The 15,118-nt window shown below is 41.7% G+C and overlaps 1 protein-coding gene across 1 annotated transcript in view; it reads left to right on the forward strand.

The window, feature by feature from the left end:
• Positions 1-15,118, forward strand: part of LOC308100205 (A-type potassium channel modulatory protein KCNIP2-like) — a gene marked incomplete at both ends in the record, with an annotated part of 190,470 nt that overhangs the window by 94,238 nt on the left and 81,114 nt on the right. The window lies entirely within an intron of this gene.

Genomic DNA, 15,118 nt, shown 5'->3' on the forward strand with positions numbered 1-15,118 from the left:
TACACTCAAGAGTTAGAAATGGATACAATAACACAGAGAGAGAGAGAGGAAAATCTATCCAAACCTAACATTCAGAAATCCATCAGACACCCAACCGAGGGCATTCTTTTATGTGATTCTCATTCCTTTTTCCCATCAGTCAAATCACTATTGGCTGTTACATCAGGTTTAAGCGGCATGTGCCTTTTTTATTTGTAACTTTTTCTTTTTCTCTACATCTCTCTCTGGCGCAAAGCCTTTTGGCCCCACCGGCCTGGGCTATAGGACTATACTACAATACCCAAATCACAAATCCTTGAATGGCCTTGATGAAATCCCTGTGTAACATGGCCATTATACAGTGTATAGCCATTACTGTGCACCCATGAGGGGATTAGACCACTCAATCTTTATCCTTCTCTCTCTCATTCTCTCTCTCTCTCTCTCTCTCTCTCTCTCACCCTCTCTCTCTCTTTTCTTGGAACAGACACGCAGGAGCTCGTAGCCATGGTAACCCTCTTCTCCGGGTAAACTTAAGAATGTGTGTTTCGCACATGCGCGCATTGACAGGCGAGCCCTCGCGCGCGCACACACACACACACACACACTTTCAATAAACATTTCCGTTGGGGAGGTTGTGAGAGCAGGTTCTTCTATACAGATACTGTTTAGCCACCATCAGTCCGCTGAGGGAACAGTAATTATTTGCTATGCAAGCAAGTGTCAAGTTCCATTATACACCGCAAGGTCATTCGTACCTCGCAAAGGTATCATAATGAATAAGCTCACACACACACACAGCTAAGTGTGTGTGTGTGTGTGTGTGTGTGTGTGTGTGTGTGTGTGTGTGTGTGTGTGTGTGTGTGTGTGTGTGTGTGTGTGTGTGTGTGTGTGTGTGTGTGTGTGTGAGCACACAGACTGACTGACTGACAGATATAGAATGTCTTGTACATCAATTAGATCTACATCATTGACTGTACGCTTAATGAACACAAATATATGATGTCACGATGATGTGTTGTTTAAAAGAAATCTGACCCGGGATGGGACATGTCAGCATAAGCACTTTGAAAATATTGCATCAAATATCTACAGACAGCAGCACATTGAGCTCTTGAGCTCGTGAATCAATTAAAAATCCTGCAGCACGCCGTGATTTAGAGATCAATTCTCCGCATGCATAACCCTTGAGTCATGGTGTGAAGAACTGATCTTTAACCCGTTAAAAACCGGGGAAGCATCTGTGTCATTTTAGATGACACCTCGTGCCGTGCTGCAAGCTTGTACAGCTGCTATTTTTTAGGGAAAAAAAGTAAAAAATCACGATAGTGTTATAACTATTTGAATAATGTTGGATTTTCTTTTTACACAAATCTTCTCTTCTTGGGGTCCCTGGCATGAAATATTTTCAGATGTGGGTATACACATCATTTCGGGGGTCCTTGGCTCGAAAAGGTTTGACACTTACTGATTAAGTCCCGGTCTTAATGGGTTAAGGCATCCATCATGGAAAACTTTTATATGAGCAGTTATAGGCTACAGTATTATTCAGATCCTTGATGTTGCCCCCCCCCCCCCCCCTGTGCACTGGCTCTCCGGTATCTTGTCTCCACACACTCTTGCATCAGTCAGATCTCACTTCTTAAACACACTCTCACTCCCCAAATGGTTGAAACTCCTTGGGACAAATGTGACCCAGTCAGGGGCGTCGTTACGCGGGGGCTTCGGTGGCTATAGCCACCAATGTTTTATCCAAAGCCACCAATAAAAAATAAATATTTTTTTATTTTATTTTATTTTTTTATTATATATCTATAACCCTAACCTAACCCTACCCCTAACCCTAAAAGCGAAATAAAGTAACAAAAAACGGGGGGAAAAGTACCCAAATCCGCCGAAATCCGCGGAAAAAAAATGTGTGCGCGCGCGGAGGAGCGACACATGCATGTGTCCGTTGCCTGGGGGGCTAAGCCCCCAACCTAGTAGAGACCTAGCGACGCGTCTGGACCCAGTCAAACAAACGTTTGACTGGAAGGGGTACCCTTCTGGAAGATGGTAGTCTACCCTTCCAGTCGTCTGGTGCTGTCCCGGGCACTCCAAGAATACTCCAAGTTCGTCAGGCGAGCGAGTCGCCGTGCCGAGCGTTGCGAAGTCCGACTCAGCGCTGTTCGAGTTATGTCCAATTTTTTTAAGTATAACATAATTGCTGAAGGTCCTTATACACACTGGAAGCATTTATTTTCCATGCAATTTATTCTCCAGTTTCATGAGCACATCCATCCACCACAGCACACGAATAGTATGTGGCTGTAAAGCCACTGAATTTATATCTGTGGAACAAGGTCGATTTTTCACCACAAATAATAGCATCAACCTTTGTGAATAAGGAAAATATGAGAATAGAAAATGCGTATTGCATACTACTCTCCGGCACATGTACATATATTATGTATTCATCACGCCTCTGGTGTGTAAAGACCTTTAAACCGTGCATGAACCCTATAGCCTAGCATCTCTATTCTGGGCCTCATAGGTGAAAGACAAAGGACCACAATGAAAGCTTTTTTGTGCTTTATCCTTTTGACTGATATGCAGAGGGGTCTTTATCATTCTGAAGGGGTTAATTCCTCAACCATGACTGGCTCGCTGTCAATTATCCTGCTTATTACATGGCTATTTAATAAAGACATTAATAAATTGATCCAAAAGTAACAAAACAAAGGATTTCCTTGCTTTCGGTAATGAAAGTAGGCTAGGTCACTGTGCGTCCAGTACAACGCCTTGGAAAACAACAGGAAGTGTTGATCAAATAGAATACATTTTCGGTTACTGCATGGTCTATTTCTCGCTTCAAATGTTTTCAAAAACATTCTTGAGAGCAATGCTTAGCTGTAAATGACATTGTGCGTTTGATTTTATGGCTGCCATATTGGATACAGCATAAAATCAAGTAGCGCAGATTGATATGAGCCAGCAGCTCTGAGTCTTTGATTAGACAGTGGTCTGTTATTGAGCTCAGCGGTCATTATTCAGAAATAACACACAGCTGAATTCAGTGATTGTCCAATCAGAATCAAGCATCCAACCAAGCCGTGTAATAAGTAGAGATATGTGTCTGGGTACAATGCTTTGTGCCGCAAGGGGGCCATGGTAATTTGAAAGTACAGAATGTAATCCTTCAAATGATGTGTTGCTTATTGAAATTGGGAAATATTCGATGAAGATATGGTCATTTGAATCTTGATTAACCAGAATTGTCAAAGCACTGAAAACAGCTTTCAAAGATTTCACACAATCAGGACCTGTTAATGGACATCAACAATGGGTAATTTATTCAACCCCTAACCTAATAAAATAATAAAAACATCAATCAATCAAACAAACATTCGCAACTGCAGCAATTCACTGGTGGAGATTTTAATGAAAATATAACAACAAAAAAGTCACTGTATTTTTTATAAATTTTTACCTTGAAAACTGAGTTTTCGTAGTGATATCGCTCAATGGGAACTTGACGTATACTATGTTACTTCCATTGATCGATGCCGGAACACAATTCAATTGATTGATCTGAAAATGGCACGCGGCCCAAACCCATCTGACCACTTAACGGCTGCCGTGTGAAGTGGTCAGATGGGTGGGCCGCGAACAGCCGTGCAGATGGTCAGAGGAAGCGTTGAGGAGATAAGCGCAGGAGATGGTGCCGCTGTGACATTAGCATTCACACGCGGCTCTATTGACAAGGTCATCGAAAACGCCGCTTCATCTAGCCTTCTCGTATAGGATCAGCTTCAAAAGAAGCTCCACATGCACACTGTCTGTCTTTCCCCCTCAGGGGCAATGAGAACAGCAGCTCAATAACACACTCCCGAGGAAGAGAGGGGAGCGTGGTGTCAAAGTGTAGGTGGGCTGTCAATGATTTCTCTTTAACCACATGAACCCTAGCATCCGTATTCTGTGGGGTGAGAGGGGTGGGGGGCACTCGGTGAAAATATAGGGTGACCATACGTCCTCTTTTACCCGGACATGTCCTCTTTTGGGGTGCTGTCCGGCCTGTCCGGGGGGGGTTTATAAAATCCTTCAAATGTCCGGTGTTTTGGACTTCACTTGTCCCGGTAAAGGGAAGATGCATATAATAATAAAAAAAATCTGTGCGTCTGCCTGCCTATGTGTTTGTGTGCTGTATGCGAAGGGCGCTAGGACCCTGGGGGTGCCGCTCTGTTGACAGGGCAGGCAGTGTGCGTTCTCTGGTGTCTGCCTGTGTGAGACTTTCCTCATTGTGTATGTGGGAAATGTGCGCTGGTTCAAGCGGGTGAAATAAAATAAAGGTGCACGTGCATCTAACATTGGCATTGCTCTACCGAAAATAAGTTGCTGCATGTGAGGTTACGGTATATCATACTAACTAGCTTATAGTTAGTTAGACACGGACTGAGCTACAACAGCATAACAGCCAACGTGCCTGGCCCCAAACTGAATGAAAGAATGAGCTGTCTCCTCTCCTCCTCCTCCCCCCGCGGCTGCAGCAGCAGGTTAGCAAATGTTATAGTAACTGTTCCAAAATGCATAGATTTCTATGTTTTTCAGGGGTTTGGGGGGCTGGCTTTTTTAATATAAATTTCTTAGATTTCTATGTATTTTAGGGGTTTGGGGGGGCTGGCTTTTTTAATATAAATTTATTAGATTTCTATGTATTTTAGGGGTTTGGGGGGCTGGCTTTTTTAATATAAATTTCATAGATTTCTAGGAGACATGCTTTAAATAAATAAATATATTATTTATAAAGCAATATTTTTCAGTACCTCAAAGAGGCCCAGAATTAACCGAATTAACCGAATTAAGGTACCAAAAAAAAAACCCAAAAGTTACAAATCCGGTGTAGAACCGCAAAAAAAATCGCGCGCGTACGCATTCGTTGGGTGTCCTCTTTTTGGGAATTCAGAATATGGTCACCCTAGAAAATAGCCAACCTACTGTACAAACTCACAACCTGTCATGTTGCAACCACATAGACATTAATGGACAAAGTGACGCCATTTAAAAATGTAAGGGACAATAATTTACTAAACGCGTATGATTATGATTTAAAAAAGACTTGAAAGCTTGTACATCTGCTATTTTTGAACATTTTTTAAAAATCTTGAAAGTCTGCAAACTACTGATTTAGAAGGCATTTGTAGAATGGGCCTCAGGTCTAATGTCTTGCTGTACCACGTGCTGTTTACATTTCTGACTAATAAAGTATTCAATCAATCAATCAATGAGAATATCTGCACTCTCAACGTTCTGTTAGGAAAAGTCATATTAATGTCCTCTATTTGGAACAGGATTCATTTGTTAGGCTGCCTGACATTGTGCTAAATGAATGAAGAGTGTTCAGTTCACCTTCACTGGCCATTAGCACTCTGTAACTTCAAACTAATGACCTGATTGCCCCGGCACATATTATGCTGCTACCGTACTGTAGTGTGTGTATGGCTGTGCATGCTGTCCGTAATGCACAGCCACACACACACACACACACACACACACACCAGTCAAGGCAAATAACACTTATACCATGCACTCAAACGTAAAAAGGTCAAATCGTGGCATTTAGAAAATCGTCGCTGTTGGGCAGAAACCCATAATTTCCATATACTAACGTTTCGTTTTTTTGTCAATCAACACATTGACTGCCATGGACGTAATATTACGTAATCTCAAATCCAACGCTTGACTGCCCAAAAAATACATTTATCTCGGATTTCTTTTCCCAGATTGCGTTTTTGGTGAAAACAAGCTATATTCAACTGCCGATAACTACAGAACGGACGATCACGGTTACAATGTTCTTTTTCCGGTGGAAAGAAAAGAGACTCGTCTTTCCACCGAGACATTGTTTGTTTACATCCGCTTTGAAAAAAGATTTCTGTGGCTCGTCAAAATCTGGTCAAAATAAGGTAAAACCGCTGGCAGGGGTGGATGAATTTATTAATACCTAGCAATGAATGTGAATATGTTAATGCTCTACTTGATCATACTACAGCGTCACATAAAAGCATAAAAGTAGCAGATCTGCTAGCTTTTGAGCTTGTAGATCTGCTTTAGCTATTTTTTTATTTGAATCCTGAAACAGTTTTGGACGTATGAGGTTTCCACCCGACAGAGACGAAATGTTGCAGAATAGCACAGTCACTTGACGCTTTCTTTATGCGAGAAACACGCATGCCACACACACACACACACACACACACGAAAGGAGTGTATGATGTTTGTCTGTGTGGGGAGTGCAGAAGAATTATTCATTATACTATGTCGTTGTTATGGTTGTTTATATCTAACCTTTATATTTTACCATCACTTATAGTACTTAATACATTATGACATGATATTTGGTAGCTTGTAGGGGCCAAGATGTCTCCGCTAGGCCTGATAGCTATTGTTTTTGTTACAGCCTGTCTGTTATGGTTCAGCTTGTCCTTGTAGCAACTAGTATAACTACAGTATGGTCTGGTCCCTGTGTTCGTTGGCAGATCTACCTTATTACTACCAATCTGTGTCAGACTGTGTGTCTTAACGTACTTCTCCCCATGATATCATGAACATCAAAGCATAACCATCATCACCTAGAATATTGTCTCCGACTCCTATTGCCTCATCAATTACTGTTGATCCAGAATTCCACAACAGGAGTGTTTGTTATGTGTGTAGTCGTGCATGTTAATTAGTCAGTAACTGTAGTTCGGTCCAATATTGGGCAAATATACCCAAACAGAACTGACATACACACGCTTACATAAACACACACACACACACAGAGTCCAAATTTGCAAACTCTCCCTCCAGCCGCAGCCGTCTCTTGATCTCCTGTCAGTCTATCTGGTTGCAACGACCAAAGAGAATCTGATATCAACCGATCACCTCTAAATAAAACATTTTGAGTGCCGCATGGGCTTTTAGTTTGTAGATATTGTGTGTGTGTGTGTGTGTGTGTGTGTGTGTGTGTGTGTGTGTGTGTGCGTGTGCGTGCGTGCGTGCGTGCGCACGCGCGTGCGTGTGCACAGAAGGAAGTCTCATATTCTTGTTACAGCTTTTATACTGTAACAAGTTCTATTGCCTACACACTGTACTGTATAAACAAAAAAAAAACTAAAAGAAAAATGATGCCAAATACAACCATTAGTGGTTCCTGAAGAACGAGCTCAAGACCCAAAAGAGAAATTACATGAATTTGCCCAAACTAGTGAAAATAGCAGATCTACAAGCTCACAACGCACCACTTCACGGAGCGTTGCAAGCTTGTGGATCTGCTATTTTCACTACCTCTTAAACCTCTCGGTAGCACTTGCTATGCATCCTATGTGTATAACGCATCATGAACATACTTATAATGCATTATAATCTGCTCATAACCCTGTATAATCAGATTTATAAGAGCTCATAAATACTCATAATGCTTTATAACCATAATCATAACACATTATAAAGCTTGTTATAATGACTTATAAGTTCAAGTATAAATACATTGTATTATGCTTATAACACTTGATGATTAGTTATAAATATTCATAACAACGTATAATGCAATCATAACACATTATACAGCATGTTATAATGACTTATAATGTCAAGTATTATAATACTTCATAATTGCTACCCATTTGGTAACACTAGCTATGCAACCCAAAATGTATTCTCATAGTTATAATCCATTATAATTAATCCTTTATTATCACTGTTATAATGCGTTATAATCACAGTTATAATGCATTATAAATGATAATAAGGCATTATAACAGTGATTAAAATGCGTGAGTATAAGGCATTTTAGACGTTATAATACAGCATTATTAAATGATCAGAAAGTAACAAATGGCCACTTATAATAATGTATGATCATAGTTTAATGCATTATAACAGTAATTATAATGCATTATAACAGTGATTTAAAGGCCATAAAAATGTAATAATACCACCTTATAAAATGATCATAATGTCACAAATGTTCACTTTCTAATAACTTATAATCACAGTATAACGCCTTACAAGTGATAATAAGGCATTATAAACTTGATAATAAAGCCTTATAAAATGATCATAAAGTAACAAATGACCACTTATAATAACTTATAATCGTAGTATAATGCATTATAATGGTTATGACACATTATAACAGTGATAATAAAGCATTATCAATTGATTATAATGGATTATAACTAAGAGAATTAATCTGGGATGCATAGCAACTGTTACCAATTTGGCAGCAATTATGAAGTATTATAACACTTGATACTTATAAGTCATTATAAAATGCCTTATAATGTCTTATGGTTATGGTTATAAAGCATTATGAGTATTTATGAGCTCTTATAGATATGATTATACAGGGTTATGAGCAGATTATAATGCCTTATTAGTATGTTCATGATGCGTTATACACATAGGATGCATAGCAAGTGCTACCAACCTCTCAAATGAAATACTTTTGAAAAATGTTGGAATTGTTTATAATTGATAGGGGGATATTTACTCGCGAGTCGCGACCCATACAAATTGGGTCCCGACGCTACAGGGGCTTAACAGGTTCTTTGTATGACAGTGGTGTTGTATAACGCCTCAACCATTCCAAAGAACCACGGAAGAACCACGTTTTTTTTGGTGTGTGTGCCTGGTGGGGTTCTTCAATTATTCATTGTTGGATATCAAATAATGGATTCCTGTCACTTTAGCCTCCCTTCTGACAGTATTCAGTTTTAATTGACGTTAATTGAACTCAAGATAGTTCAAATGGCTTGTATATGTGCTATTTCTGAATGGCCAATGTATAAAATATGGATGAAGTGGTTAAAATGATTGTGATGCTATATCAACATATTTTGCTGGGGACCCCCTGGAACCCCCTCAAAGACGCCTGGGGGTCCCCAGACCCCACTTTGAGAACCACTGCACTACACACATAGCAAACACTCCCCACACAGACACACTCAACATAAACTCCTTTCGTGTGTGTGTGTGTGCGCACACATGTGCTTCTGTTTGCCTCACCATTTGCACTCTCTCTGAGTTATAAATGGATGAATTAACGCTGATTTTAATGTACAAAAGGAGCTCCTCGCCAGATCAATTCAAAGATGTCTCGTCATGACAGTCACGCCCTGTTTGAGAGCTCCGCTGCACATTAACCCATTACAAGCATGTGTGTCATTTTAGATTTTAGCTATATATATAGCAAAATAAGTTGGTTCAAAAATAGCAGATATACAAGCTCACAGCGCGTCACTTTGTGCTGCGCTGCGAGCTTTTACATCTGCTATTTTTGAATGTTTTTGACAAATCTTGTGCACGCATATCGCTGTATACTGCATGCACCCAATTTTTACAGCTGTCAATAAACAGACGCTGCAACTAGTCGTCAATTTCTCGTTACTTTCTCACGTTCTCCCTATTGGCTAAAGGCCAGCCAATGAGGGATCACCAATGGCTTCCCATACTCTGAACCAAGCCCCCAGAACCGCGGCAGAACAGTGAAGCTGGCGTCGCCTGGTGGCCAAATCTGGGATTGCATGACTTCCGCATTTAAAACACTATACTGCGCATTCTTGACAGACACTAATCTCTCAAGAACAGCTTCTGCACTGCGTTGGAATCTGTCGGGGAGGTTCGTCATAACGAGTGCGCATTCAGATCAGGAAGTAGGCCGCGCTTTACCCAATCACATGTAGTGGGCGGGATTCACATGTCCGTCAATCTTTCCCCCTCGAAACAAACCGAAACTAATTTAACAATAGCGTCCGCGGAGCAGACAAAACCACGGAAATATATTCACATTTTAACTTACTCTGTCATCATAGAAACAAGTGGGCTTATAACCAAAACGATCCATGTTCTCTGGGAGAAGTGGTGTTAGTGTTCCGTGTAGAAATATTGTTAGTGGGAATGAAAACATAGTCGCACCAACCGGAAGTGATGCGCTGAAGGCGCATCACAAACACCGGTTTCCTTGTGCTCTGGTGTTACGTTATCGTCCGCCCAGAGCCAACAGACATAGAACAAACAGCAGAGGGCGCTGTTTTTCATTTTCAGTTGGCGATGGGTTCCCAGATTGGACAGACACAGATGCACTTGTTTTCTTTATATTGGAAGCCAATCTGTAAATGACATTTCATGTCAGTCTGTTTTTTTTTACCATTCTGTCTTGCTTTCCTCGTGCACCTGTATGAGTTACGTAATGTGGATGGTGACATCAGCCCCGTACTGTCTGTCTCAGACAGACAGCACCACACATACCCTAGTCCATCAGGCTCTTCTAAAAATGTATATACTGTATATAAAACAAGCTCTTCGTATTTCTTTGACTAAATTAAGAGAAAATGTCAATAGATCTATAAATAAAACATCAGGCTGCCTTTTGTGATGAACTCCTAGGAGTTTAGGGAGCTCCCAGGGGGTAGAGTGTGTGCGGTGGAGGGGTCGGGCTTAAAGGATGATTTATACGAAGAGTATCTGCACGCCAGTGTCGTGCACTGAAAATAGGCCATTTAAAAGCTTTACAAGGTGTTTGACCAAAATTTGAAATTATGTGTCCTTTGTACTGTGTGTGTGTGTGTGTGTGTGTGTGGGGGGGGGGGGGGACTGTCACAGTGTGGGGTAAAGGGGACTCACAGTGGGGTGGAACTTGTTCATTACCACACCGCCTAATTTATGATCCGTCCCGCGTGCAGAGAATGGCCTACCTGCAAGCTCACAGCGTGCGATGTGAGCTCGTAGGTCTGCAATTTTCAGCGCTATTCTCAGCGCATGCGATGACCTAAGAATCAGGATTAAGGACAAATTAATCCAAGCTGAAGCCCCCCCCCTGCTTGGGTGTTTTACCACCGGGTGAAGAAGAGACTCCACTCTGCGGGCCTGAGCATGCTGTCTCATAATCAGTGCATGGTAGACACTGTCAGGAGGCCACAGTGGAGCCTGAGGTTTGGGTCGCGATGATGGCTCCCAGGACAGGAGTTGAGAGAGATGCATTTAGGCTCAGTTACAGACGTCACTTATTATTGGTTTCAGTTTCAGCTCATACAACCATTACGTTCTTGTGTTTTTATTACTCAGTGTAGAGGTGGATGGCACAGGTCAGGTCACAGCAAATGTTTCCCCCTTTTGACCATCTGTCATGTGATAGGATAATTTTTGTAGGATAACAGTGACTGTCTGTCCCAAACGAGATATCTCATAAACTAACTGCATGGATTTAATGTGCTGTGTGCAGCTTCTATTCTCCATATAGAGGTTCGATCGGCTATCTTCAGCTAAAGCCTTCCCCACAATAACAGAAAAGACACTAGTATAGAGCCCTGAGGGACTCCGCTCAACCATATGGGGTTCAAGTGGTTGAGAGCTCACACTCTCTCCCCTGTCAGACATGTGAAGAAGACTCAATCATTCTACAAAGTGTTGATTATTCACCCCGCCCCCATACCCTCCAATTCACACGTTTCACTTCATAGTCCCAAACTCCCACACTAAGTTCAAGTTCAAACGATAAAGTTCCTTTAAAGATTGACAGCATATTTAACTGGAAAGGTGTGCTCAGTAGAGCGCAGATCTCCACCAGGAGGAGGCGTGTTCTTTCTGTGTGTCTGGGGCATGTGATGATGATAGTGTTTTGGGGTTGTGTGTATGTATGAATCTGTTACTTTTCTGGATTCAAATTCTAAAGTATCAAAAGTAGCAGATCAAGAAGCTCGAAACGCGCTTATGGATCTTATGGATCTGCTACTTTTGATGCTTTTGAGTGACGCTGTAGTATTATGAAGTACAGCATTATCTTTTCGAAAAAAACACAAAAAGTTAAAATATGATGGAGATAAGAGATTTCTGTCCGACAGCAACAATATAAATATAATGAAGGACTGTCATTACATCATGATGGTGCAGCTGGAGCAGATGGGCTGTATATGGAGACAAATCTTTGGACATCTTTTTTTTATCTACAGTAGCAAATTATGTTTTACCCTTGTTCTTCCGAATTTAGTCGCTATATGATAATTCATTCGTCCCCACACGTTTTTGTGTTGCCACTGGCTCACCTGCCAGTGAGGAGCCCCCATAGGGAGGACGTAGCACCTCTGACCTATACTCCTCCCATTCAACACTCCCCGCTGACAGCCGTCGTGCCCAACCCGTAGAAATCACCCTCTCTACCCTCCCCAGAATTGAATGGATTCAAACCCCTAGACTCCACGGTGGTGGGCATGTACTTTATTTCTGTGCCATCTGACTGCCCATGTCTGCACAAAACTCAATGTTTGTGATCGTGCGTACCTAGCATTCACATACCAGCATGAATATAATGAGCTTCATGCATTCAGCCACCGGATGTTACACTTTTACAACCCCTCTGTTGCATAAGGTTCACTATTTCCCTGTCACACCTGTAAGGCAGCAATCAAGTAGTTTGTAACTTTGTAATGTGATGGCTGCATGCCTCCAAGAATTTTGTTTAGGGAAAAAGGTACGTCATGCAACGTAAAAAAAAAGAAGCACACATGGATAATGACTGCCGTCAGCTTACAGAATGAAACAAAACAAATTCAATTAAATGAACACTTAGGATTTTAAAGTGTATCCATCCAAAATGTCCATGGTGTTCATCCTCTGGTCTATTCTGTTTTATTCACAGTTCATTCTGAGTCCAGCTTAGTGTGCCAGCAGTGCTCTTATAGAAATGCATTAAAGTAATTTTGCTGCAAGGTGATAGGCTCATGACTTGGAGGCCACCTCCGCCAATAGCCTTTGCGAAGCAGTGGAGAAAAGAACGAACAAAAACGAGAATTGAACGGCATGAGATTAATTTCAGACTTTGCTCTGAGATGGGGGCACAGCTCAGTTGAAAGGGGGTGTTGTTATACCTTCATCATTCAGGCTAAGCCTTCCCCATCCCCCCTCTTTCATTGTTTCTTTCTCCTATCTCCCACTCTCACTCTCTCTGTGTTCCACTCCACCGCGCCTATATGCAATAGTGGAAAGTACATTAAGTCAATTTACCACTAGACTTCTGTGGTACAATTTTTTTTAGGTACTTTTGCTTGAGTATTTCCATGTGATACTTTATACTGATACTTCACTACTTCACTTCACTAATCTTTAAGGCAAATATTGTACTGTTTTACTCCACAAAACTTTTTTGACAGTTGCAGTTACTAGTTAGATTTAGAATATTAATACAAAACATACATTAAGTGATACATGATGATGTATTATTATAGTTGAATCTACCCAGCAGCACATAAAGTCATTTCATTCACCCCCACCTTTACCTATTAAAGTGATGAAAACACACGTTAATGTACAGTACTAATTACAATCCAATAATATGATTGGGAAATGGACCATTCTGCATGTCGATAATGAGTACTTATACTTATACGTTTGGTACTGTAAGTATATTTGTTATTCCAATACATGTGCTCAAGTAAAATTCTGAATACAGTATTTTACTTGTATGTAGAGTATTATTTCTACATTCATCTTCTACATTCAGAATCAGAATCAACTTTATTGTCACATCACAGGTTTACAGGTGTAAAACAGTGGGTGAAATTCGTGGTATTAAAATACGAGTGAGTATAGTTTCCTTCCTCCGCGTGTACCGATCGTAGCAACAGTCTGTCAGTCCCACTGTATGTCCTTGCTCAGCCACCTCTCTCCCCTCCTCTCCTCCTCCCCCCCTCCTCCCATTGTCCTCCTCCCTTCCACACCTCCATTCCCCCCCCACCCACCAACCAACCCACCACCCCACCCCCAACCCTCCTTTACTAGAAAAGTGTGAAACGTCACCTTCATCTATCATGAGCACACACACGCATGCGCGCACACACACACACACACACACACACACACACACACACACACACACACACACACACACATGCACACACCTCTTTCACGAGTGCTAAAAATAAACACTATTAGCAACAATGTGAGCGGGGGGGTGGGGGGGGAGAAGGCAGTCGATGGGGTTGAGGGGGAATAGAGAGAAGTCACTGCCAGAGTTGCCAAGTCCGCTTATTATAAGCAACTTTGGGATTGTTTTTCTGTCGCTTGTGGCAGTTGGCAGTTGCATGTTGCGTCTTTCTTTTTGGGCTGTTTTCACTGTGTAAGATCCTTGTATGAGTTGCTACATCCTTTTTTCCCCAAAACGAATTATTGGAGGCCATCGTGGTACAATGTTGCAAACTACATGATTGCTGCCTTACTGACATGACAGGGACATAGGGAACCTTATGCAAGTTGTTGTAAAGAGTGTGGCTTAATAGTGGCTCAATGTTGTCTATTTCCCCTTTCATTTGGTTCCATACTCTCAGAGTTACAGTCTGGTAAGAGTCTATTTGGTTCCATTTGCACACTCTCTGGGATACATTAGCAGTTAGTTAGTTGACTGTGTAGGAATAAGAAGATTTCCTTTGAAGAGGAATACGGAATGAAATGAACGTCACCTCCGTGCTCCTCAGCAGTGAAGCGCACACATCTCATATGTAGATTTTGTCTGGCGATAATGATAATGAGGTTTCACAACTCGCTGGATTCGGACCGCGGATCACAAACAAACGACTCTGTAAACAGCGAGCGGGAAGCCGTCGTTAGGTGGCGGCTGGAAATCTATATGCGTCTCTGTCGGGGTGGAAACCTCATATGTCCAGAACTGTTACTCTTCAGGATTCTCGATACGCGTTTCGAGCTTGTAGATCTGCTACTTTTGATGCTTTTGTGTGACGCTGTAGTATGATCAAGTAGTAGGGTGTTAACTTTCGAAAAAACACGAAAAGTTAGAATATGGAGATAAGAGGTTTGTGCCCGACAGCAACGATATGCGCGAACACGCATGCATGACTAACGAGTCTCATGTGGCCCCGGCCGGCGCTAAATATGCCGCCGCATACTCGCTGTGCGCACGCACACACACACACACACACACACACACACACACACACACACACACACACACACACACACTCTCACACATTCGTCACCTCGCATCTCAGACTTGATGCTTATGAAGCGTTTAGGGAAGGGAAGCTTGCCTTGAATGCCACCAGCTGTTCCCTCTTATTATTAGAGAGATGATGACATGACTGCGACTGAAAAGTGCGTGTGCGTGTGCGTG

This window comes from Gymnoscopelus braueri (assembly GCF_963280865.1).
Source record: "Gymnoscopelus braueri genome assembly, chromosome: 14".
Lineage (NCBI taxonomy): Eukaryota > Metazoa > Chordata > Actinopteri > Myctophiformes > Myctophidae > Gymnoscopelus > Gymnoscopelus braueri.